General features: G+C 42.0%; 1 protein-coding gene across 2 annotated transcripts in view; it reads right to left on the bottom strand.

The window, feature by feature from the left end:
* The window catches only part of atrnl1 (attractin like 1), a 720,322-nt gene that overhangs the window by 463,261 nt on the left and 232,497 nt on the right, over positions 1–24,564 (bottom strand). The window lies entirely within an intron of this gene.

Raw genomic sequence — 24,564 nt, 5'->3', positions numbered from 1 at the left:
AATGAGCAACATTGCACGGGCAAATTCAGCTCACAAATCTCATAAATTCTGGCCAATCCTGAAATGGGTATCAGTGTTATTTCAGGTCTTAATTACATTGATGTCATCAATTACATCACAATTTTCTCAAACATTTTGTATGTAATAAACCATAGGTTATTCTTCCTCCTATTATCAATTTCCAAATGCTCATTTTATAAATAACCGTCTGAACGAATTTTTAAACAAGAATAATTTGCTGTGAAATATAATCCATTTGATAAAATGGATTGCTTATTCATAGTACAAAAATCACAAGACAATCTGCCACGATGTTCTCCAGGATAAATCAGATGAGCGGTGTTTTAAATGATATCATAAACTTACCTAAGGTGCTAAAGTACATTCTTTGAACTAAGTCAGAACTTACAGTGGCTTGCAAAAGTATTCATACCCCTTGAACTTTTCCACATTTTGTCACGTTACAACCACAAACGTAAATGTATTTTATTGGGATTTTATGTGATAGACCAACACAAAGTGGTGCATAATTGTGAAGTGGAAGGAAAATGATACATGGTTTTCAAATTTTTTTACAAATAAAAAACTGAAAAGTGTGGCGTGTAAAAGTATTCAGCCCCCTTTACTCTGATACCCCTAAATAAAATCCAGTGCAACCAATTGCCTTCAGAAGTCACATAATTAGTAAATAGAGTCCACTTGTGTCTAATCTAATCTCAGTATAAATACAGCTGTTCTGTGAAGGCCTCAGAGGTTTGTTAGAGAACATTAGTGAACAAACAGCATCATGAAGCCCAAGGAACACACCAGACAGGCCAGGGATAAAGTTGTGGAGAAGTTTAAAGCAGGGTTAGGTTATAAAAAAATATCCCAAGCTTTGAACATCTCACGGAGCACTGTTCAATCCATCATCCGAAAATGGAAAGAGTATGGCACAACTGCAAACCTACCAAGACATGGCCGTCCACCTAAACTGACAGGCCGGGCAAGGAGGGCATTGATCAGAGAAGCAGCCAAGAGGCCCATGGTAACTCTGGAGGAGCTGCAGAGATCCACAGCTCAGGTGGGAGAATCTGTCCACAGGACAACTATTAGTCGTGCACTCCACAAATCGGGCCTTTATGGAAGAGTGGCAAGAAGAAAGCCATTGTTGAAAAAAAGCCATAAGAAGTCCCGTTTGCAGTTTGCCACAAGCCATGTGGGGGACACAGCAAACATGTGGAGGAAGGTGCTCTGGTCAGATGAGACCAAAATTGAAGTTTTTGGCCTAAATGCAAAACGCTATGTGTGGTGGAACACTAACACTGCACATCACCCTGAACACATCATCCCCACTGTGAAACATGGTGGTGGCAGCATCATGCTGTGGGGATGCTTTTCTTCAGCAGGGACAAGGAAGCTGGTCAGAGTTGATGGGAAGATGGATGGAGCCAAATACAGGGCAATCTTGGAAGAAAACCTGTTAGAGTCTGCAAAAGACTTGAGACTGGGGCGGAGGTTCACCTTCCAGCAGGACAACAACCTTAAACATACAGCCAGAGCTACAAAGGAATGGTTTAGATCAAAGCATATTCATGTTCATTAGGGCTTTATTCTTTGGAGCGCAGAAGGTTAAGGGGGGACTTGATAGAGGTCTTTAAAATGATGAGAGGGATAGACAGAGTTGACGTGGATAAGCTTTTCCCACTGAGAGTAGGGAAGATTCAAACAAGGGGACATGACTTGAGAATTAAGGGACAGAAGTTTAGGGGTAACATGAGGGGGAACTTCTTTACTCAGAGAGTGGTGGCTGTGTGGAATGAGCTTCCAGTGAAGGTGGTGGAGGCAGGTTCGTTTTTATCATTTAAAAATAAATTGGATAGTTATATGGACGGGAAAGGAATGGAGGGTTATGGTCTGAGCGCAGGTATATGGGACTAGTGGAGAATACGTGTTCGGCACGGACTAGAAGGGTCGAGATGGCCTGTTTCCGTGCTGTAATTGTTATATGGTTATATGGTTATATGTGTTAGAATGGCCCAGTCAAAGTCCAGACCTAAATGCAATTGAGAATCTCTGGCAAGACTTGAAAATTGCTGTTCACAGACGCTCTCCATCCAATCTGACTGAGCTTGAGCTATTTTGCAAAGAAGAATGGGCAAAAATGTCAGTCTCTAGATGTGCAAAGCTGGTAGAGACATACCCCAAAAGACTTGCAGCTGTAATTGCAGCGAAAGGTGGGTCTACAAAGTATTGTCTCAGGGGGGCTGAATACTTTTGCACGCCACACTTTTCAGTTTTTTATTTGTAAAAAAATTTGAGAACCATGTATAATTTTCCTTCCACTTCACAATTATGCACCACTTTGTGTTGGTCTATCACATAAAATCCCAATAAAATACATTTACGTTTGTGGTTGTATCGTGACAAAATGTGGAAAAGTTCAAGGGGTATGAAAACTTTTGCAAGCCACTGTACTATCAGACAAGCCCCCTGTGCACAGCTTGGCCTGTGTGATAAGTCATGCATTTACCTTTCACTAATACCGTATTGCCAATTGCTACTCCCAAGCTAGTTTGATGCTTTACAGCAGAGTCTTGCATGGCAGCTGGACCTTGCATGGAAGAACAAGCTCTGCTTGCCAAAGAGCTGAAAAGACTTTGGTAGATGGATAAACCTTGGCATTCCATTGTTAAAATTGTCAAAGACAGTGAATATTCTGAGTGACACTTACACCAAAAAACATGCAAAGCCAATATAAAAATTTACATCAATTTTCTTTATATTAAAATACTAAGCAGAGACCGAAACATGGTAGAGGCTTAAAGTATATCATAGACAGGCGGCAAATTGACTTCAAAGATTCCTGCAGAATTTAGTTAGCGTTATAGCCCCTTGAACGTTATAGCCCCAGTTCCCTGAAAGTGGAATCTCATGTAGATAGGGTGGTAAAGAAAGCTTTTGGTGTGCTGGCCTTTATAAATCAGAGCATTGAGTATAGAAGTTGGGATGTAATGTTAAAATTGTACAAGGCATTGGTGAGGCCAATTCTGGAGTATGGTGTATAATTTTGGTCGCCTCATTATAGGAAGGATGTCAACAAAATAGAGAGAGTACAGAGGAGATTTATTAGAATGTTGCCTGGGTTTCAGCAACTAAGTTACAGAGAAAGCTTGAACAAGTTAGGGCTTTATTCTTTGGAGCACAGAAGGTTAAGGGGGGACTTGATAGAGGTCTTTAAAATGATGAGAGGGATAGACAGAGTTGACGTGGATAAGCTTTTCCCACTGAGAGTAGGGAAGATTCAAACAAGGGGACATGACTTGAGAATTAAGGGACAGATGTTTAGGGGTAACATGAGGGGGAACTTCTTTACTCAGAGAGTGGTGGCTGTGTGGAATGAGCTTCCAGTGAAGGTGGTGGAGGCAGGTTCCTTTTTATCATTTAAAAATAAATTGGATAGTTATATGGACAGGAAAGGAATGGAGGGTTATGGTCTTAGTGCAGGTAGATGGGACTAGGGGAGAATACGTGTTCGGCACGCAGTAGAAGGGCCGAGATGACCTGTTTCCGTGCTGTAATTGTTATATGTTATATGGTTATAGCGTCATAGAGCCAGCATGGAAACAGGCACTTTGGCCCTACTTTCCTACACCGACCAACATATCCCATCTACACAAGTGCCGCCTGACTGCATTTGACCCATATCCCTCTAATGGTATTTAGGGTAGGGTATTGACATGGACAGAGAACTGGTTGGCAGACAGGAAGCAAAGAGTAGGAATTAACGGGTCCTTGTCAGAATGGCAGGCAGTGACAAGCGGGGTGCCACAAGGCTCGGTGCTGGAACCCCAGTTATTTACAATATATATATTAACGATTTAGACAAGGGAATTAAATGTAATGTCTCCATGTTTGTGGATGGCACAAAGCTGGGTGGCAGTGTGAGCTGTGAGGAGGATGCTATGAGGCTGCAGGGTGACTTGGATAGATGCAGCAGGTATGGCAGATGCAGTATAATGTGGACAAATGTGAAGTTATCCACTTTGGTGGAAAGAACAGGTAGGCAGATTATTATCTGAATGGTGTCAGATTAGGAAAAGGGGAAGTGGAACGAGACTTGGGTGTCCTTGTACATCAGTCACTGGGAGTAAGCATTCAGGTACAGCAGGCAGTGGAGAAAGCAAATGGCATTTTGGCCTTCATAGCAAGAGTATTTGAGTGTAGGAGCAAGGAAGTCCTACTGCAGTTGTACAGGGCCCTGGTGAGACCGCACCTGGAGTATTGTATGCAGTTTTGGTCTCCAAATATGTGGAAGGATATTCTTGCTGTTGACGGAGTGCAGCGTAGGTTCACTCGATTAATTCCCGGGATGGCGGGACTGACATATGATAAAAGAATGGGTTATATTCACAGGAATTTAGAAGGATGAGCGGGAATCTTATAGAAACATATAAAATTATTAAGGGATTGGACACGCTAGATACAGGAAAAATGTTCCCGGTGTTGGGGGAGTCCAGAACCAGGAGTGACAGTTTAAGAATAAGGGGCGCAGTCCACTAGGGGCGCTGCACTGTCTGTTATTTCTATCTTTTTTTTTTTTTAGTTAGTCTAAAGTTTTGTGTTGGGGGAAACTTTAACTTTTCTATGTGGGGGAGGGGGGCAGGGTAAGGGGGAAACCGTTTCCCAGTCTCTTCCTGGCGGGGACGCGACTATTTCTCCGAGTCGCGTCCTCGCCCCCCACCTCGCGGCCTACCAGCTGGATCGGAGCGGCCTTTCCTGCCGGGGACGGAGCACCGGACCAGGGCTGCTACAGCGGCGGCGCAGCGCTGGAGTTACTGCGGAGCGGGCGATGCCTACCTGGGTCGCCGTTTGGAGCTCCGGAGCGTTGGGCCGTTGCTCCAACATCATGGAGCTCTGGTGCGGAGAGCTTCCAACGCGGGCGGCGCTGACCGTCATCGTGGAATCCTGGGGCGCCTTGCAGAGGGTCTCCAGCAGCAGTCTCCACCCGGCGCGGCCTGCGGACTTTGGAAGCCGCCAACTCCGGTAGGAGGGGGCTGAGGACGTCCCGCAGCCCCGACGTCGGACTTACAACACCGCAGCGAGCGGTCCTGAACATCGGGCCACCCGTAGCGGCAACTGCGGAGGCCTTGGGGAGGCCCTGACCACGGGGAACAATGGAGGAAGAGACTGACTTTGGTGCCTTCCCACACAGTGGGAAGCTTTGATTCTGCTGTGTGGGGATGTTTTATGTCAAACCCTATAGTGTGTTGTGTCCCTTATTTTTTATTGTATGGCTGTATGGGAATTTCATTCCACTGTGCCATCTGGCACATGTGATGAATAAATCTATCTTGTATCTTGTAGGGGCAAGTCAAGTCCAGTCAACTTTATTTGTCACATACACATACAAGATGTACAGTAAAATGAAAGTGGCAATGCCTGCGGGATTGTGCAAAACAACAGAACAGTACAACAAAGCAGAAACAGTATTTACATTTTAAAAAATGACACAACAGTAAATTAGTCTCTGGTGAGATTAGAGTTTACAGTCCTGATGGCCTGTGGGAAGAAACTCCGTCTCTCCCTCTCTGTTTTCGCAGCTTGACAGCAGAGGCGCTTGCCTGACCGTAGCAGCTGGAGCAGTCCGTTGCTGGGGTGGTAGGGGTCCTTCATTATCTTGTTGGCTCTGGATCTGCACCTCCTGGTATATAGATCCTGCAGAGGGGTGAGTGTAGTTCCCATGGTGCGTTCGGCCGAACGCATTACTCTCTGCAGAGCCTTCCTGTCCTGGGCAGAGCTGTTTCCAAACTAGATCGAGATGTTTCCAGACAGGATGCTTTCTACAGCACCAGAGTAGAAAGATTGAAGGATCCTCAGAGAGATTCTGAATTTCCTCAGCTGCCTGAGGAGGTAAAACCGCTGCCTTGCCTTTCTCACCATTGTGGCAGTGTGTGTTGTCCACGTCAGGTCCTCTGTGATGTGGACTCCCAGGTATTTAAAGCTGCTCACCCTATCCACAGTAATCCCATTTATCCCCAGTTGCGAGTACGTCCTTGGTTGTTGTGCCCTTCTGAAGTCCACAACCAGCTCCTTAGTTTTAATGGCATTCAAGAGGAGGCTGTTGTTCCAACACCAGAGTGCCAGGCCAGCCACCTCCTCCAGGTAGGCCTTCTCATTGTTATCGGTGCCATTTTGGACTGAGATGAGGAAAACCCTTTTCACCCAGAGAGTTGTGAATCTGTAGATTTATCTGCCACAGATGGCAGTGGAGGCCAATTCGCTGGATGTTTTCAAGTGAGAGTTAAATTTAGCTCTTATGGCTAACGGAATCAAGGGATATGGGGAAAAAGCAGGAACAGGCTACTGATTTTGGATGATCAGCCATAATCATATTGAATGGTGGTGCTGGCTCGAAGGGCCAAATGGCCTACTCGCGCACCTATTTTTCTATGTTTCTAAACCCATCCTATCCATGTACCTGTCTCGATATTTCGTAAACCTTGCCACAGTACCTGCCTCAACAACCTGTTTTTTTTCTGCTAAGGTAAAGTATTTGTTAAATAACTAGAGGATTTCAAGCATACACACAGAACTTACATTTTTGCATTTATACTTTTGGTTCAATTCCAATTTTTACTTGTACATTGCCATCAAAAAACAGAATAATTTGTGTAATTAAAATAATAAAGTCCATAGGTTGTATGTTTCAGTCTCCAGAAGAATAACCAAAATGAAATATCAACTCATGCAAATTCAACATATTTACAACAAGACCTTTCAAAGATAATAGTTTTTTTTTAATTTCTCCCCATGCTTGCAATGCATTGTAAATCATTTTCAAGAACCTCTGGCAAATCCTTACTGTAAAACTGCTGTGTGCAAGCCAGAGATTTTGCTGCAGGGGCTTTTTTGAGAACCAGTTCACTAAGGAATCTATTAATTTGATTCGGTATTTTTATATTGATTCCCCATAAATTTTGTTCATGCATTGGTACTGTGCTCCCCTCTCCACGTTTCCTTTTGATTTCAGTTGGTTTCTGTTAGTGACAACTGCCCTTCTTCAAAAGATGAGACTGGATTTATTTTAATTTTGCAAGCAATGCTGATGTTATGCAGTCAGATAAGTCACTTGCCAGTTTCTGAAGAATGTACTAGTTCAGGCTTGGTCATAATTATGTTTAGGGTTAGTATTGTCACATGTACAGGGGTACAATGAAAAGCTTTGTTTTGCATGCTAACCAAACATAGCAGATATATTATCTATCTATATTACTAAATCTCTGTTCTTGACCGCTTTTGGCCATCTGTGCTGCGATTTCCGAGAGAACACCGCCACCTACGGCCGTCATTTTTGGCCACCTCGCTCAGAGCCCCCCTCCGCCGCATGTGTGCCGAGGATTTTTCCCGTCGATGAAAAATGACAGAGATATTAATGTTTTTACAAAATTCACAATTCTCTCTGCTGCCCCTGCTGGAGGGAGGGGGAGGGACTATAAAACCAGGAAGTGGTGTGCCTCAATCAGTCTCTGCAAGATGGAACTCTGTCAATTAGTCTCTGTCACTCTGAGCTCTGAATGACACTGAACAAATGTCTACATCACTGTGAGTACCCTTAATGTGGTTTGAAAATGAATATATGGTTAGTTTGAAATAAAAAAGCACTGCCTGCAAATGGTTGTTTGGGTTTGGGTTGAAGTAAAAAGGCATTCTCTCTCTCTCTCTCTCTCTCTCCCTCCTTCTCTCTCTCCCCTCCTCTCTCTCCCCACCTCTCTCTCTCTCCCTATCCCTCTCTCTTTCTCTCTCTTTCGCTCTCTCTCCCCCCCTGTCTCTCTCCCTTTCTCTCTCACTCTCCCCTCCTCTCTCCCCCCCCATCTCCTCTCTCCTCTCCCCCCCCCCTTCTCCTCTTCTCTCCCCCCTCTCCTCTTCCCTCCCCCCTCTCCTCTTCCCTCCCCCCTCTCCTCTTCCCTCCCCCCTCTCCTCTTCCCCTCCTCCCCCTCTCCCCTCTTTTTCTCCCCTCCATCAACTCCCTCACCGTCCCTCCCCTAAACCCCCTCCCCTCCACACACCCCTACCCCATTCCCTCCACCCTCCCTGCTCCCCACTTCTCCCCCTCCCCTCACCTCACCCCCCTCTCAGCACACCCTCTCTCTCCCCCTCTCCCCCCCTCTCTCCCCCTCCCTCCTCTCTCCTCCCCTCTCTCTCTCTCCCCTCCTCCCCTCCCTCCCCTAAACCCCCTCCCCTCCACACCCCCTACCCTCTTCTCACCACCCTCCCCCCTCCCTCCCCCTCCCTGTTCCCCACCTCTCCCCCCTCTCAGCACCCCCTCTCTCTCCCCCTCACTCTCACCCTTACTTTCTCCTCCCCCCTCACCCGCCCTTCCTCTTCTCCTCCTCTCCACCCCCCTATCCCTCTTGCCCCTCTCTCTGTGCGTCTCTCTCTCTCTGTCTCTGCCCCTTCTCTCTCTGCCCTCACTCTCTACCCTCCCCCCCCCCCCCCCTCTCTAGATGTGACTGCAAGTTGGGGGCTATGCGTCAGCAGATAGGGTGGTTATGGGGTAAAAGGAGCAAATTAATAATATTAATATAATATCAAGGGGAGTAATTAGCGTGAGTGCGGGGGGGGGGGATAGTTAGTGTATGTGACGCTGCATGCCGCCTCCCCCCCCCCCCCCACAACCGCACGTTGGGGGAACAGACCCAACGGGTCTGTACTTGGTCTAGTATATAATATAATTCATCAAACATAAGTACAATAGATAGAGCAAAGGGGTAGATACAGAGTGCAGGATATAGTTCTCAGCATTGTAGCACATTGTTGTACATCAGTTCCACAGACAAAATCCAATGCCCTCAATGGGGCAGAGGTGAATTGGACAGTGCCCTAGCTTGTGGATGGACCATTCAGAAACTGATAATAGAGGGGGGGAGCTGTTCCTGAGCATAGTGGTGCACGCTTTCAAACTTCTGTCCTGTTGCTGAACGGGAACGAGACCAATGTGGGACAAGTCTTTGATTATGTTGGCTGGTTTTCTGAGGCAGCGTGGTGTAGATGGAGTCAATGGTGGGAATTGGTCTGCATGATGGACTACATCTCTGCAATCTTCTTGCAGTCTTGGACATTGTAAAAGTTTGTCAGAGTCACTCGAGACATGTTGAATTTCCTCAGTCTTCTCAGGCACTAGAGGCATTGGTGTGCCTACTTGGTCTTTGCATTCATGTGACATTATTCAGAAAGTCTGCATATTATCGCACTTAAACATGCACATTATTTTGTTGCCCAATTTCTTCTAAACTTCCATCTTTTGTCCATCTTCTGGATGTCTACAGCATACTGTATGAGGCAGATGCCAATTATCCACCAAACCACTTTAGATTGAAGAGTAATGAGCTTGATAAAGCCTTTAGGCTGTGCTATGCCCAATGCTACTGTTTCAATTGTTGGAGCGTGAATGGACCATACAATAATAAACTGTCTATCCTATATACCAAAGTTAATGTCACCATACAAAACTGCTCTAAAAAACTCAACTTCCATTTCTTCCACATACTAATAACTTAAAATACTACTTTTTAGTGGGTGAATATGTTTGCTTTATTAGGGCCTGCTCAGTTCCCAATAGAAAATTGACACTAATCTGGATGATACTTCCAAAATTGTAGCTAGTTATCTAGAAGCCACTCCTGTTACACACAATCTGGCAAAGATTCCTTCCAGCATAAGCAGGAGGCAAGTAGCTGGTGACAATAACTAACAGGTAGACTGGCGCCTACGATGGCTGCCACGGTATACTGCACCTTGCTGTTTTGTATGTGTTTGTTCATTTGTCTTATCTGTGAAAATCCCACAAAGGTCACTTTCACGAGAGATGTACTCATTAACATCAGATTAATGTTCTGGATTTCTCTCACTCACTGGTTTATTTGGACATACTCGTCGGCGGGGCTGTGGTGCGTTCAAGGTCTTGAGACGGAGGAGGACCCATGGGAAGAGCTCTACAGGCAGGGCAAGTACGTTTCGGGTTGAAACCTTTCTTCAGACCCGGCTATTTCCTACGCTCCATAGATGCTGCCTCAAGCCCTGTCCCACTGTGTGAGTTCACCCGAGAGCTTAAAATCTCTGTGTAGCATCTCTGTCCCTATATTCAAATTCCCACTTTGAAATAAAATACAACTTTCGACTTAAAAATTTCGCAGCAGGATCACGATTAGTCGATTCCCACACATTTTCAATCATTGTTCGATTCAGTGTAATTTTCACACCTGGTTGATGTCGTTTTTTTTAAAGATACAGTGAATTACAATAAATTGTTTCAAGCATACCCGCTACTAAGTGCACGAACATTAAGGTGGTTACTGATGTTACAAATTAATATAATTTCAAAGTGAAATAGGAGATTTCCGTGGAAAGAATATTTTACCAGAATATAAGGTGAGGTCGCTGCAAAATGCTCACTTAAAACAATACGCCGTCAACTCAGGATTGTTTCTTAGCCCTCTGACAGGTGTTTCAATCTAACCTTGTAGCTCGCTGTTAATCGATTCATAGCTATTAATTTTCATTCCTAGTCCGTACCGAACTTCTCCAAATGCAAACGCTTCAAGTCACTCTTCTTGTGTGGTGTTAAGGGGGGGGGGGGGGGGGGGCTAGGATAAAATACCATATATTTGCATTTATATAGCGATCCTGCTGCAAAAATTTTAAGTCGAAAGTTGTATTTTATTTCAAAGTGGGAATTGGAAGATAGGGACAGAGATGCTACACAGAGATTTTGATAGGAAGAAAACGCCCACTGTGATGTTATCCATCACCCGCTGCTCCGCTCTATGATCTTTGCTCTTGAGCTGGTCCCCTCACTGTTCAGACGGAGAGCACTGCCAGAGGTGAGCGTGCTGGCAGAAGGCGCTGAGATGGCAGTCGGTTCTGCTGTCCGGTGATGGAAGCCGCTCGTAGGCGAGCGGCTTCCCTCCCTGGCCACAATGTGGTGGCTCCGCGCCAGGAGCACCGCGGCAGCGGTGAGTGAGTTACTGGCATGAACCCAACCCCCTCCTTCTCAATGCACCTGCCCTCCCCGCAACTTTACCCCTGGGTAGACTCCCCACACGCTGTGAAAGGAAATCTCCCCCCGAATTGTCATGTTACTCACGACAGTGACTCATTTATAATTATTTATTTATATTTCTATTTTAAAAAATCCCAATTGGGCCCCGCACCTCGTAAGGCCTGCCTTGGCTGGACCCTCCGCAGTTTGCATACCAGGCCAAACGATCAGTGGATGACGCAGTCAACCAAGGCCTGCACTTCATCCTCCAGCACCTAGACCACCAAGGGACCTATGCAATGATTTTGTTTGTGGATTTTAGCTCTGCATTCAAAACCATTGTGCCAGAGCTACTACACTCCAAACTCTTCCAGTTGACTGTGCCTGAACCCCTCTGTCAGTGGATCACCAACTTCCTGACAGACAAGAAGCAGCATGTGAGGCTGGGAAAGCACATCTTAAATCCGCTGACCCTCAGCATAGGAGCACCGCAAAGCTGCGTACTCTCCCCTCTCCTTTACTCTCTCTACACCAATGACTGCACCTCCACAGACTCCTCTGTCAAGCTTCTCAAGTTTCCAGACAGCACAAACCTGATTGGACTGATCCAGGATGGGGAGGAATTTGCCTACAGACAGGAAGTGACACAGCTGGCGTCCTGGTGCCTTCGTAACAACCTGGAGCTCAATGCTCTTAAGACAGTGGAATTGATAGTAGACTTTAGAAGGGCTCCCCCTCATCTTCCCCCATTCACTATCAACAACACCACAGTCACATCTGTGGAGTACTTTTAGTTCCTTGGAACCATCATCTCTAGGGACCTTAAATGGGGGGCTACCATCGACTCCACAGAAAAAAGGCACAACAGAGGATGTACTTCCCGCAGCAGCTGAGGAAACACAATCTACCGCAGGCAATGATGGTCCAATTCTATACTGCTATCATAGAGTCTTTCCTCACATTTTCCATCCTGGTCTGGTTTGGCTCAGCGACCAAGCACGACATCCAGAGGCTGCAGCGAATCGTTCGATCAGCTGAGAAGGTTGTTGGTTGCAACTTTCCCCCCATTGACGAACTGTACACTGCAAGGGCCAGGAAGCGTGCAGCTAAGATCATCTCTGACCCCTCTCACCGTGGCCACAAACTTTTTGAAGTATTTCCCTCTGGAAGGCGATTCCGGACTGTCAAAGCCGCCACAGCCTGACATAAAAACAGCTTTTTTCCATGAGCTCTACTCAATAACCAAAAGTCTGTCGCCTCCTTTTGCTCTGGTATTTTATTTCATTCACATGTTTAAACTATAATGTTTTAATGGTTTATGTTTTATTCTTAATTGTTTACTGTATGTCGTGTTGTTACTTGCGAGCGGAGCACCAAGGCAAATTCCTTGTATGTGTACATAAGTGGTCAATAAACGTATTCATTCATTCATGTATAGTAATCAGAAGAATGCCTTCACTGCATGAACATCAACCTTCACATAATCACTCCTCTTCTGCTCTACCATTCACCATGTCAACATGATCAGCAAGAATTTATCTCTGGAAAAAGCAAAAACATAGTGACAATGCTATTGAATGAAGCGAATAAGGGATGAAGGAATTTGCATTCAACTCCAATTACAAATGAAATACAGGGCCACGCCTAAGGAAAAAAAGAACGGGCCTTGGCAGAGGATATTTTAAGCAAATGACTGTTGTGTCTGGAGAAGCAACCCATGGTTCAACCCTTGAGATGCCCTGCAGCACCATAGTACAATACACACAATGAGACTACACCCCCAACAAATGCAGCAGGGTCTGCAGAAAATTGAAAGCCTAGTACATGGAAAAGTTTCGACTATAGGTAAGTAATAGCAACTTTTAGATAATAGCAGCAACTTTTAGAAGTCAAAAGGAAAAAAAATGTTTACTCTTGAAGATACATGAGATCACTAAATACTTTTGGTCTAAAAAAGAAATCAATATCCTCACAATATTCAGCATCTTGCATAACAACAATGGGCAACGTAACAGCTCAGGACAAATATCATTATCTAATCGATAATGTTTTATTATTAATATTTAAAGTTTTATGTGTCATTCCTAACTGTCACTGTATGCCATATTGTCACTTGCAGGTGGGTCACCAAGGCAAATTCCATGTATGTGAATACTTAGCCAATAAACTTATTCATTCATTCAAAACATTAATTCTTCACAAAATATTAACACAATTTCCCACTGCATAAATGCTAACCAACATGCTGACTATTTCCAGCATTTGTTTAAGAAAGAACTGCAGATGCTGGAAAATTCGAAGGTAGACAGAAATGCTGGAGAAACTCAGCGGGTGAGGCATCATCTATGGAGTGAAGGAATAGGTGACGTTTTGGGTCGAGGCCCTTCTTCTTCTGAAGAAGGGTCACCTATTCCTCAGCATAAAAACGTCACCTATTCCTTCACTCCATAGATGCTGCCTCACCCGCTGAGTTTCTCCAGCATTTTTGTCTACCTTCGATTTTCCAGTATCTGCAGTTCTTCCTTAAACATTTCGTCCACTCCACTGCGAAATCTCCTCAAGGTATGCCTACTTTGAAGAAGTTCTCCTCCTCTCTCCGAAGACAATTTAGCAACCTCTTCTCTCACTGACCCCCTCTGTGATTCCCCCTTCCCTCCAACTCATTGACCATTTCCAGCATTTGGTTGTTTTGTTTGAGATCTCCAGCACCAGCAGCAATTTGCTTTTGTACTACCAGTCTAAATAATATACAATTTTCCCCATCACACCTACCCATTACTTTAAAATGTATATTATCTAGAATCTAGATTATTAAACTCAATTTTAAACCCACAAAAGCAAATTTGTAGGTGATGAAAGAGAGAAATTCAAAGCCATCAATAAACTCTACAGAATCCTGATTTTCCCTTTAATAGTACAAATTCATGAGATAGCCTCAAGGACGTAAAGGAGATCTTATATCTATGAACATCATGCCTTACAACGCAAAGACAGCTACTGTGATTATCATTGTTTTTCATTTGGAAATACAGTACAGAATTTTATTCTCCTATAGTAATATCTTTGGTCCTATTAGTGCAAAATAATGACAGAGGAACACATACTTTGGCAACGTGCTATAATTTAATTAGACAAACATAAGGAAGAAAGGAAAATATTAGTTTCCAGGTTAGTTCAAGCTTGAATAAACATCTATTAGGACCCACAGAGATAAGGCATACACAAATCAGACTGGTAATTATGAAGTGTATGCATTATTTGAGGCAATTCAAAAACATCCATCTTCAAAATCTGGCTCTCTGCGACCTTCTAAGTAGGTCACAGTGAGGCAAGTGTTTACTCAGAATCCACAATTTTGTTTCTGTATTCCCAAAGGGTTAAAAGAGGAAAAATGCAAATATTAAAATTCCCAAGAAAAAAAGATTTGCTTTCATAATTTGCACAAAACACAGTTTAATTAATTTCAAAAAAGAGAATGTTTTTTTTTAAGATGCTCAAGGTCATTGCCCATAGGATCCTTATTCCCCCTCAATGCTCAAATATTAATCACTATCATATTTCTTAATTTTTCCATTGTTTTCTTGTGACTAGCCATGAAGATTTGCAGAAGCAATAAAAAAACTGCAAATGCTGGTTTATACTGAAGATAGAAACAAAGTGCTGGAATAACTCAGCGGGTCAGGCAGCATCTCTGGAGAAAAAGGATGGGCCTCATTTCAGGTCGGGACCCTTTTTCAAACTGAAAACACAACCTCAATTTTTCTCCAGAGATGCTCACTGATCCACTGAGATCCTCCAGCACTTTGTGTCTATCTCAGCTGTTATTTATGTTTTTTTACTCAGTACAGAGACAAACTCAGCTTGAACCAAAGTTTGTCTCCTTTACAAATGACATAATTCACACTTTGATCATGATATATTTTTAAGTTATGTATTCTTAATAATTTATGTTTAGAAACATTGATTATGGAACCCTGAACTATTTACTTCTTATACAGACAGGTGGAAGGGAAACAGTTGTGCCTACACCTCCTCCCTTACAATCATTCAGGGATCTAAACATACAGCCCTTCCAGATGAGATGGAGGTCTAAGTGCCATTCCTCCAACCTAGTCTATTGCTGACTGCATTCTTGATGTGACCCTCTCCCTCTCACCTTAAACCCATGTCCTCTGGTTTTCCTGGGGAGAAGACTGTGTACATTCACCTTGCATGCCCTTTGTGATTTTATACACTCCTATAAAGGTCACCCTTCAGCCTACTGTGCTCTGAGGACATTTTAAGCAAATGACTGTTGTGTCTGGAGAAGCAACCCATGGTTCAACCCTTAAGATGCCCTGTAGCATCATAGTACGATCCACACAATGAGACTACACCCCCAACAAATGCGGCAGGGTCTGCAGAAAATTGAAAGCATAGTACATGGAAACGTTTGGGCTCTTGGTAAGTAATAGCAGCTTTCAGGTAATAGCAGCAACTTTTAGAAGTCAAAAGGAAAAAAAAGAGTTTACTCTTGAAGATACGTGAGATCACTAAACACTTTTGGTCTAAAAAAGAAATCAATATCCTCACAATATTCAACATCTTGCATAACAACAGTGGGCAACGTAACAGCTCAGAACAAATATCTCAGGACAAATATCCTACATAGATGCTGACTGATCCGCTATGTGAAGAAACTTCGCTTTGAAATATTTTCCCTCTCACCTTAAACCCATGTCCTCTGGTTTGCCTGGGGAGAAGACTGTGTACATTCACCTTGCATGCCCTTTGTGATTTTATACACTCCTATAAAGGTCACCCTTCAGCCTACTGTGCTCTGAGGAATAAAACCATATCCTACCCAATCTCTCCCAATAGCTCAGGCCCTTTCACCCTTTCAATTTTAATGGCATCTTTCTTATGCCCAAAGGATAGGACGACTAAAACTGAACACAATATTCGGTCAGACGTGTCTTGTACAACTGCAATTTAACACTCCATCTCCTATGCTCAATGCACTGACAGATGAAGGCCAGCATGTCATACACCTTCTTTACCACCTTGTCTACCTGTAACTGCACATTCAGGGAACTTTGAAATATGTTCTTGTACTGCTAGGTCTCTCGATTCTAAACATTCCCTTTTGAGATGCCGAAGGAATCCAAGGTGGGAATTGCACACTTTCACAGATGGGGCAAGACTATTTAAATGCATTATTGTTAACTACCAACGAATGATTGCTGAATATACTCAATTAAATATACACCATGGTGAACAATTACTGCATATATACAGTAGTTCCATGTTCATTTCAAATTTTTGCAGCTTTAATTCTTCATTGCTGTTAGGAATCTGCTTAGGGTCACCCTGCTGAAAACATAACCTCATTGTTAGCCAATGTTTAATTTATTTACTGTTGCCTGATCCCGACTTCAAATCTGTTTCAATGCTGAACTTCAGATTAATGGACGATACAAACAGATGCCTGCCGAGTACCAGCTGGTACGATTCATGTATTACTGCCAAAATTGCAACCCTGAGCAATTCTAAAGCCAGTTTAATTATGTTTCCTTTCTGAGAAACAATATTTCTCATTTGTCTCACGTATTTAGCAAAGTAAACTAAACAAATAGTACAATTTGGACAGTAAGGGATCGAAAACCTTTACAGTTACAGTGCTAAGAGAACAATAGAAAGAAATGTCATCCAGGTTTTCCAAAGAGTCAAGGTATAAAAAAGAAAGGGTGGCACGGAGACACAGTTGATAGAGTTGCTGCCTCACAGCGCCAGAGACGGGAGTTCAATCCTGACCTCCGGTGCTGGCTGTGCGGAGTTTGCACGTTCTACCTGTGATCCCATGGGTTTTCTCCAGGTGCTCCAGTTTCCTTCCACTTCTCAAAGAAGTGTGGGTTTGTAAGATAATGGGAACTCTGTAAAAGAAATTGCCTCTAATTTGTAGGGAGTGAATGAGAAAGTAAGATAACTCTTATCACTAGTTCCAGGTTATCAACCATCAATGGTTAGTGTGAACAGGAGAATCAATGGTCAGAGTGAACACAGAAGGCCGAAGAGCCTGTTTCTTTGCTTTATATCTAAATTAAACTAAATGGGCAAAGTAAATTAGAGCTGAAGATGTCTGGAATTTAGACACCCGTGAATCTACAGATGAGGCAAAAATATGTCATCCTGATCTCTTCTTCATCCTTCCCCGCTTGAAGCTTCTTAGCTTCAAGAATTTACATAAACAGTCGATGATAGCATTTGGTATGATTAAAACCGAGCCATGTAACTAGCTATTGTTCAGAGCCAAAATCAATAATTCCTTCAAAAACAAACTAGTAGTATTTAGCTCAGAACATGAGTCGAGATTTAGTGACATGTTAGTCCACTGGAGGTGTGATCCAAAGGCTGTAGTAAGTTAAAAACATTTCTGTGATTGTCATGAAGCTGGCGCTAATGGAAATTAGCAAATGGGGGGGGTGTGCCTTTTAGCATTTTATAAGAACAGCTTCGGAAAACATGGAGTAAAGATATCAAGCATCTCTTCAGACGCTTAAAAGTTCACAACAGTGTAAACTGTACCTGACATACTTTAGTGATGAAATTATTTTAAGTAAAAGTAAGACTTTTGCCAGTTTTTTGACAGCTGCAAAGTAATCAGTAAATTTATCAATCATCCAGCTCTCCTTCATTCTGATAAAATTGATTTTTAATATAAATGCAAACCAGACGCACTCAAGTTTATTTGCATGCAGCTGAAGACGTACCTAAATCATAATCACAGTTTCTCTTCCAATTTTCATGCAAGCACTACACAACTTAAAGGAGACAGCTCACTGCCAACCTCTCTGGGGCAATCAGAAATAGACAATAAATAATGGTCCTAATAGGAATGCATACATCATGCACAGTAATCTTAAAAGTTAAAGAAATATTCCCCACCTGAATCTGAATTTTAAATTTGGATTTTGTGTCTGAATTCCTAACCAGACAACCAAGACGGACGTTTAGTTCAGGCATTGAAGCAGTTTATAGCCGCAAAGTGTGATGCATGGAGTTTGTATGTTCTCCCTGCGTGGGTTTTCTCCGGGTGCTCCGGTTTTCCCCCACACTCCAAAGATATACAGGTTTGTAGCTTAATTGGCTTCGATAGAATTGTAAATTGTCACTAGTGTGTGAAGGATAGTGTTAGTGTGCAGGGATTGCTGATCCGTAGGGTCTATTTCCGTGCTGTATCTCTAAATTAAACTAAACTCCATTAGAACTTGTACTGAGACTACTCAAGCAGACTTTGCTCAAGAGCTTTAAACCAACAAAGGAAATATTCACACTGTCAGCATTGGTAGAACCTCTGTAAATTTGTAGGAGGATCATTAAAGATGACTTTTGAGTACATATTCTCTGACATACTTCCTTTTCAGTTAACTGAGCAACTTAAATTTCAACATCTGACATCACAACTGCATTTGATCATGGTCCATAACACACCTCTGAAAACTGATGGAATGACATAAATTATATGAGTTGGAACCTAACTAAATTATCATGGAGACAAAGCAATTAAAGCTGTTCAAGACCAGAGTTAAACCCCATGGCAACTTTTACTTCCACTTTTAATAATCTCGTTAAATGTTTTCTACTATGATATTGCACATCTTGTTTCATCATTCCCACTATAACTCCACATCTGTTCATATTCAATTTGTCTCTGAAAAGCATCTGGAATTTTTCTACATCAAACACATGTAAATTATGTTTTTATCTGAAAAAATATTGATGGCTTTAATTCACATTACAGATCAAGTTTCACGTGGATTATAGAATGCTTGCCCTTTATTGCGGAGAATAAATAGAAGAGTTATTGCAGATTTTTCGATCAGGTAAATTCATGTTTCTTAGAGAAACTAAAAGCACGATTCCTAAAATGTTTCTTTCAAAGACTTTCCTTTGGGGAAATCAAAGCTAAACAATAAACTGAAAATTAATCTCAATCAGGAATAAGATAAAAACTAATTGTATTTCTTGGTGTAGCACAAAGGTTCGTTTGGCATAACAAACTAAATACAAACAAGGGTCATTTTACAATAAAGCAAAGGGAAAAAGTTTAATAAATTAAAAATACAAATGCAGGTTATGCAAACCCAGTCAGTTCCTTTTATTTTGGAGATACAGCATGGAAACAGGCCCTTTGGCCCATCGAGTCCACGCCAACCATTGACCGATCACCTGTTCATATTAGTTCAGTGTAATCCCACCTTCTTGCACTCCCTACAGACTCAGTCCATTCACAATTAACCTACAAGTCTCTTCATCTTTGGGATGTGGGAGGAAATCCATGTGATCACAGGGTGAACATACAAAGTTCACACAGATGGCACCTGAGGTCAGGATAGAACCTGGGTCTCTGGGATTGTGAGGCAGCAGCTCTACCAGCTGTCAACATTTTGATGTGATTAATTTACTGTATTGGAAACCAACACTGTTTATAATAATCTACAAAGGGAGCATTGTAACAGGTGTTCATAATATTGATTCCAGCCAAATAATTTGCCCACCATCCACTGAATATGCATTTTAAATATTTGAGACATTAACAAAAAACAACAGGTATTTAGCTAAATTTATCGAGCTCCCTTTCAATTATAACTACACACACAAGTGAAGGCAAGTGTAGACCATTTCTGAAAATTAACAGCTTTTGTGACAAAACATATGGGCAATATTTTGTGTTTGTGCATAAATTAACAGCTTTTCCAAAATCATGATAAACATCACTTGTCACTTATACCAACCTTCTTTGGTCCATCTGTTTCCGAAACCCATCATCCACATTAATTTTGAGAAATTACCGAATACTCACACGTTTTTAACCCACCTTCATAAACATCAACTAAACGCTAATGACCATATCCCATCGGTTGATCAGCCCTGTGTTCCCACTGTTCACAGTGCTACATAGTATTAAGTCCCTATGCTGCCAATTTTAGATTCTTATTATCCATTGCACACATCAGAATGAATTTGGATCACTTCTTAGTAAGATAGATTGAAAACAGACTACCACAGCGATATAAAATGGGGTGGGCAAATTCTAACACTTGAGAAAACCTATTGAAGGCCACCATACAGATAAGTTTACAAATCGGATTTCATGACAACATTTAAGACATTTTCTTGAGAAATTCAATTAGGGCTGCCTTTACACTGGAATAGAGTCTAATAGAGTGATCCAGTGTGGAAACAGGTCCTTCGGCCCAACTTGTGCACACAACAATGTCCCAGCTACACTAGTCCCACTGGCCTGCCCATCCCTCCAAACTTGCCTTATCCATGTACCTATCTCTCTGTTTCTTAAACGATGGGATAGTCCCAGCCTCAACTACCTCTTCTGTCAGCTTGTTACATACACCCACCTGTGTGAAAAAGTTACCCCTCGGATTCCTATTAAATATATTTCCCCTTCACCTTGAACCTTTGTCCTCTGATCCTCAATTCCCCTACTCTGGGCAAGAGACTGTGCATCTACCCAATCACTTCCTCTCATTATTTTGTACACCTCTATAAGATCACCCCTCATCCTCCTGCGCTCCAAGGAATAGAGACCCAGCCAACTCAACCTCTCCCTATAGCTCTCACCCTCTAGTCCTGCCAACATCCTCGTAAATCTTGAAGGAAAATCTATACGTCAATGAACAGTAAATGAAGTTGAAGGAAACTGAATGTGAAGCTAAATGCAATTAATTAACTAGGACAATGAGACAAAGGTCAAGATTACAGTAGTCACAGATGGTCTGGCATAAGCTAAGTGATCCTGTGACATTGCCCCAGATAAAAAGCAAATCAACAGAAGCCTTTATTATAGGATATTAGCAGCAACTGAACTCCAATAACGAACACCAATGTGAATAATTGGCATTTCTACACCAACCTCTGCATGCCAGAAGATACTACAAACAATATCTACAGCAGAAAGGAGAAGTGTACACAGAACGAAGGAAACCATGGAGAATGGGGAATATAGTAGAATGGTGAAAAAAATGATTTAACAAAAAATAAGGTATAGACAAAAGTGCTGGAGAAACTCAGCGGGTGATGCAGCATCTATGGAGCGAAGGAATAGGTGACGTTTCGGGTCGAGACCCGTCTTCAGACCCGAAACGTCACCTATTCCTTCGCTCCATAGATGCTGCCTCATCCAGCACTTTTGTCTACCTTCGATTTTTCCAGCATCTGCAGTTCTTTCTTTAACCAAAAACGTGACATTTTTGAAGGTTATGCCAGGGCAAATGTTGTTAAGAAAAGGAGCAGCAGATAACCCAGTAAATATGAAAAGAAAAAGGAACAAGTGAAAAACATACATTATTTTTCAACCAAAGTGAAGGTCCTAATTTTTACCAATAACAGATTCCATCAGCCATGACATTGTCCGTGGATATAAACTGCTTAACCAAAAAGCTCCTCTGTATTTTCCCACAATGTTCAGCAAACCAGGACAGATTATACCACATCCAAATTATTGACATAGATTGTGAAGAATTCGAGACCTGGCACAGTTCCCATTGCACTCCACTTTTCACCACCTCTCAGCTCAAAAATGAACTGTTTATTCCAACTGATATTTGTCCATTAATTAATTTTTAATCCACACAAGTAGTTTCTTAGTAGTGGTCTTTGTCCCAAACATTATGGAGGGCACTGTATATGGAATCCAGATTAAATTGTGCAAATGCTTTCCTTTTAATCTATCTAAAGAAATGTTGACAGTTGCTCAGAATGTTCTTCATTAGATCACTTTTATCCTCCGCTGTCATTTTCCTAAATACAGATTTCCAACAATGGAGGTTGTTGTTTTCTCAGAAGATAGATGGAGCTGGGAGGTTATGTGAAGAAATGAATTAAGGCCATTAAAAAAGCAGCAACTGCGGAACTGGCCAAGGTAATGATGACATTGCACTGCAAACAGCTCAAAGAAACATCTTCATGCATTAGTAAAGGACACATAAAATGACTAGCTATTTTGGAGAAATAGAATATTATGAGGGAGAAAGTTAGGGATGGCAGAACTAGAAATGATTGGAGATAAATACACTAGTGCCTGGCTAAGATCTCATAAAATTGGCTACACGTAACTGGACAGCCTACGTGTGTGGAAGGAGCACAATGAGGAAATAAACTTTGCAAGGCAAAAAGTTTTCAGAAGTAGACAATCAAAATGCATCAGCTGAAACCAAAATTAAACTTCATGAAACTGAATGGCAGAAATTTTATTCAGGAAGGTCACAATATTTTTGGAATAGATGGCAGCAGGGGATTGACTGTTAAATGGAGCTGGAAAATGGAAAATAGAATTCAGTCAACAAGTGCCAATAAATATTGGAACTACACTAAAAGCTTATATTAGACAGAGAGAGGAGAGGATCTGAAGTATTGGTGCATAGTTATTGACAAAATCAAGTGGCAATAAAGAAAATTGGATTGTGGATCAAAATCTCACTCAATCGTACACATTTCACAGTACGTGACATACATTTGTCCACATTTGAAGCAAAAGTATGCACTGCAGTACAGAAAGTATGACAAAATCATTTTTTAATGCAATTTTGCACATTCTTTTTTTAATTTCTCCCTGTGGCCACATGGGTTTCCTCCGGGTGCTCTGGTTTCCTCCTACATTCCAAAGACGTGCAGGTATGTTGGAAATTGGCTGCTGTAAATTGCCCCGGGTTTTTGCGAGTAGATGTGAAAGTGGAATAACAGAGAACTAGTGTGAACAGATGATTGATGGTTGGCATCGACTTGATAATCTGAAAGGCCTGTTTCCACACTGCATCTCTAAGTACTAAGACAACCTTCTAAACCTTCTGAATTTTGTAGTCAGCAGGGCAGTACTCAGTGACAATGGCCGTGACCGTGACAATGTTAAAAAAGGTGCAGACAACAATGATTGATCAGAATTCCCTGATATCTAAAATATCACGTTGATTTCTTAATCTGGGAAAAACCTGAATCAACATGACATTGGTGGTCATTGCCTTTTTTTTTTTTTTAAATAAATAGATAAATAAATTGTACCGCCATTTATCAGGCTTGAAAACTGCCATTGGTGAATATGATATGAAGCCCAGATCAGAGCATTTCAATTTGGAGATGAGATTTAACTATTTCACACATGACAGCAAAGGCTTTCAATAGTGATTGCAGCTTAAGGTAAATTATTACATTGTGTTTGGTTATTTGAATACAGGAATCAGCCAAGAGAACTTTCCAATCTTGCATGTTTTTATGTAATTATATATGGTACTTGAAGGAAAGAATGTGCAAAATTGCAATTTTTTTAAACAACGGTATATTTATATATTATCGGCACTGTTGACAAAATGGCAGTTGATTAAATCCAACGAGCAATAAAGATCAATGAGCACAATTATTCAATTTATAGTTTAAAATAATAAATATGACTTAATGAAAACAAGATATTAACTGACATAAGATAATCCTACTGGAGTTTTTTGAAATCTCAAAGCACATAATCTTAATGCAACTGAACCAATAAAAAGGAAATACTCACACCAACAAATTAACAATACTGCAGTGTTAGTGAATTTAAAACAAATTCAATTGTAGTATAATGAAATCTGTCTTCAATTCCACATGATGGCTAACTTTAATTAGTCAATTCCAGAACAAGTCTTGCCTTAGTCAGTTAATTTTCCCCGTGAAGAAATATTCAGCTCAGCAAATGATACCTTGCCCATTAAAATCCTATTAATAATATTGTTGCTGACCCATCATTTATATGGCTGTATTTCTTAATAAATGTTTCATTACCATTACTAATTGCAGAAGACAAACTCATTGGGATTAAGTGACAAGGATAAAAGAATGTAAATGTAGGGAACGATTTTCAATAGACTGTATGAAATTATCAAATTTGCAGTGCGATGGTTGGTGTGTGTGTTTTAAAATAATCTTCTCCTGTGACATGCAGGTAACTTAATAATACTGAAGAATTGGTTTAATGAATTTCTCCTCATAATATGAACAAATATAAGATGTGCATTGATGACAGCACCAGATAAGTTGGTATGGAGGTTTTAGAAACATCAGCCTGTTGGGCCTGTCCCACTTAGGCGATTTTTCAGGCGACTGCCAAGTTCCCGGCAATCGCCTGAAACACCGGCAACTGGAACGGCGACTGTCAGAATGCAACGAACACGAACACACACGAACACACACACACCCACACACATCGCTTCCTTCACCAGCCCGTTATGCAGGCGGGGAACAGGGCAAGCGGGGGAGCGCTGTCTGAGTGTAATTCACACGGTGCAAAGCCAAGGAGATACAGTCACACACCGCAATGAACAGGAAGATTGGCGCTGTAATTAAGACGGCTAGCACAGTGTACGGTAAGTCCTTTAAAAGAGGGGGGAGAGGGAGGGGGGGAGGGAGAGAAGGAGGGAGAAGGAGTGGAGACAACTTTTAAGAAGCCAGAGATACACGGCCGTGAAGCTCGTCGGACATTTATCATTACCGGTCGGTTCTCCTTGGTTCTGAAAACT

This window comes from Amblyraja radiata, chromosome 15, assembly GCF_010909765.2.
Source record: "Amblyraja radiata isolate CabotCenter1 chromosome 15, sAmbRad1.1.pri, whole genome shotgun sequence".
Lineage (NCBI taxonomy): Eukaryota > Metazoa > Chordata > Chondrichthyes > Rajiformes > Rajidae > Amblyraja > Amblyraja radiata.
This window is presented reverse-complemented; position numbering and strand designations above follow the sequence as displayed.